Source organism: Triticum dicoccoides, chromosome 6A, assembly GCF_002162155.2.
Source record: "Triticum dicoccoides isolate Atlit2015 ecotype Zavitan chromosome 6A, WEW_v2.0, whole genome shotgun sequence".
NCBI classification, from domain to species: domain Eukaryota; kingdom Viridiplantae; phylum Streptophyta; class Magnoliopsida; order Poales; family Poaceae; genus Triticum; species Triticum dicoccoides.
This window is the reverse complement of record NC_041390.1, coordinates 594,536,825-594,540,495: the sequence shown is the minus strand read 5'-3', so window position 1 is coordinate 594,540,495 and position 3,671 is coordinate 594,536,825.

The window sequence follows — 3,671 nt, the reverse complement described above, 5'->3', positions numbered from 1 at the left end:
GAGAGAGAGAGAGAGAGATGTTGGGGAACGCAGCAATTTCAAAAAAAATCCTACGCACACGCAAGATCATGGTGATGCATAGCAACGAGAGGGAAGAGTATCATCTACGTACCCTCGTAGACCGTAAGCGGAAGCGTTATGACAACGCGGTTGATGTAGTCGTACATCTTCACGATCGACCGATCTAGTACCGAAGATACGACACCTCCGTGATCTGCACACGTTCACCTCGGTGACGTCCCATGAACTCACGATCCAGTAGAGCTTCGAGGGAGAGCTTCATCAGCACGACAGCGTGATGACGGTGATGATGTTGCTACCGGAACAGGGCTTCGCCTAAGCACCGCTACGATATTACCGAGGTGGATTATGGTGGAGGGGGGCACCGCACACGGCTAAAGATCAATGATCAACTTGTGTGTCTATGGGGTGCCCCCTCCCCCGTATATAAAGGAGTGGAGGAGGGGAAGGGCTGACCCTCCTATGGCGCCCCATGGGGAGTCCTACTCCTACCGGGAGTAGGATTCCCCCCTTTCCATGTAGTAGGAGTAGGAGAAGGAAGGAGGAAAGAGGGAGAAGGAAAGGGGGGCGGCGCCCCCCCCCTTCCTAGTCCAATTCGGACCAAAGGGGGAGGGGGCGCGCGGCCTGCCCTGGCAGCCCCTCCTCTCTTTGCACTAAGGCCCATAAGGCCCATTAAATTCCCCAGGGGGTTCCGGTAACCCCCCGGTACTCCGGTATATGCCCGAACTTTACTCGGAACCCTTCCCATGTCCAAACATAGTCATCCAATATATCGATCTTTATGTCTTGACCATTTCGAGACTCCTCGTCATGTCCGTGATCAAATCCGGGACTCCGAACTACCTTCGGTACATCAAAACACATAAACTCATAATACCGATCGTCACCGAACATTAAGCGTGCGGACCCTACGAGTTCGAGAACTATGTAGACATGACCGAGACATGTCTCCGATCAATAACCAATAGCGGAACCTGGATGCTCATATTGGTTCCTACATATTCTACGAAGATCTTTATCGGTCAAACCGCATAACGATATACGTTGTTCCCTTTGTCATCGGTATGTTACTTGCCCGAGATTCAATCGTCGGTATCTCAATACCTAGTTCAATCTCGTTACCGACAAGTCTCTTTACTCGTTCTGTAATGCTACATCCCGTAACTAACTCATTAGCTACATTGCTTGCAAGGCTTATAGTAATGTACATTACCGAGAGGGCCCAGAGATACCTCTCCGACAATCGGAGTGATAAATCCCAATCTTGATCCATGCCAATTCAACAAACACCATCGGAGACACCTGTAGAGCACCTTTATAATCACCCAGTTACATTGTGACGTTTGGTAGCACAAAGTGTTCCTCCGGTATTCGAGAGTTGCATGATCTCATAGTCATAGGAACATGTATAATTATAAAGAAAGCAATAGCAAAAAACTAAACGATCATCGTGCTAAGCTAACGGATGGGCCAAGTCAATCACATCATTCTCTAATGATGTGATCCCGTTAATCAAATGACAACTCATGTCTATGGTTAGGAAACATAACCATCATTGATTCAACAAGCTAGCCAAGTAGAGGCAAACTAGTGACACTCTGTTTGTCTATATATTCACACATGTACTAAGTTTCCGGTTAATACAATTCTAGCATGAATAATAAACATTTATCATGATATAAGGAAATATAAATAACAACTTTATTATTGCCTCTAGGGCATATTTCCTTCAAGAGAGAGGGAGAGAGGGCAGAGCAGGCTGGCTGGGTTGCGGTTGGCTCGCGCCCTTTTTTTGTTCTTTTCTTGAAGTGAATTTGATTTTTCTCTGAATTACAAACTTTCTCTAAATTCCCTTTGAAATATTTGTAGTTGGGTGAACATTTTCTTTGTGGGTTTTGACAAACTATTTTTGTCAATTCCTATTGGGTCCTTCTGTAAACTATTTATATTTCTATTTATTTTCTGTTTTTTGTTTTTATCATTTTAACCAGGTTTTAATTTTAGTTTAAATTGCGCGTATTTAAACTATTTTTGAACCGTTGATCAAGCAATAAAAATAGTGAAAATATTTATCTTAGGAGATTTCTCTCCTGCCCTTATGCATTGTTTGACAAAACTTTTATTTAGAGAAACTTTCATGGCCATTAATTAAACTTTAAAATGGATTAGGGTTTAAGAATTGGTCATGTTTATTTCAAGAACCAAATATGCAATGAAATCATGGGTGCAATGCATCTAAAGGCACACCCTAAATTTAGAGAAAATTTGGGATGTGACACGACCACTGGTCATGTGCGGGACGGCGTGGTGGAAGCGGTCGCCGAGGCCGCGCAGGACGTTGTGGACGAGATCGTGATCCTTGACACGGTGATCGATGTCCCGAAGAGTGTCGGCCATCTGCTTGAGCTTGGAGGTGTAGTCGACGATGGAGTGGTCTCCTTGGATGAAGCTATGGAACTCATCGAGGAGGTACGTGATGTTGGTGTCCCGGTTGTTGTGGAAGAGGTAGCAAAGGTACCGCTAGAGCATGTACGTCGTGCCCTTGTGCTCCTTGATAATCTCCAAGGTTAAGGGAGTCGTGGTGGCGTTGTACCAGGAAAGGATGGCGAAGTCATTGAGGGCCCAAACAAAGGAGGCCTGCGACAGTGAGCCGTCGACGTGAGCGCGGCAAGGAACTGCCGACGCCATAGTCCATATTTCTCCTTCTCGAAATTGAGAGTAATGAGATGTGATCGCAGATGCGAAGTCCCTGGATTTGGGGAGTGGGGAGAGTCTGTGTTGCAATGGGGTGGCCAAACTCCTCGTCAGAATCTGAGCCACCGGAGGAGAGGGAGGAAGAGGAGCTCATTGTTGCAAGGAAGGAGGTGGGTCAGCCGAAGAATAGGATCTAGAAAAGTGATACCATGTTAGAATCATAGTTTTAAATAGCCGGCTATAGCTCCGCTATAGCCTGCTATAGCCTTTTCAGCAGGGTGCCGCTAAATGGTCGCCTTCACAAATAGCCCGCTTTAGCCTGCTATAGCTGATTTGAAGGCCCGCCGCTATTGTCCATAGCCCGCTATTTAAAACATTGGTTAGAATCAGATGGGAAAGAAGGAAGGGGACGGATTCTTGCAACCCTTCGTATCTCATTGATTGGGTGTTTACACAATATATATCTGTACATGGGCTTATCATACTCAAAGAAAACTAGCCTTATGACTCAGTCCTAGCACACGGACATGAACAGATACACACGTTCTCTACACATATGCGTATGTGCTAGATGTTCCTAGTCTGTTGTATGTGATTTACCATGTCAGTAATCTTCTGATGATGCTAATTTGGATTAGGTTTAAAAGAAATCTGGCTAATTACCTAACAGAGTACACGTTGCTATCTCACCATGTTGTGAATCACTCCAAATTTGTATAACAAGATTAACCAATTTTATCCTTATGCATGTTGACAAGAACAAGATACGCCATTGGCGTGCTTTACAAGAGATGGAACTTGGGCTATTCTTATATTTAGCCTTTTAGTCGTGTTTTTTAAGTGGAGGCAAAAAAAAAACCCCACTAATTATTCTTATATTAAGCTTAGATTATACAAGGAAGAGTTCTTGGTGTCATGTTCTTGCTTTTATAGCATGTAAAATGTAAAAAAATGGA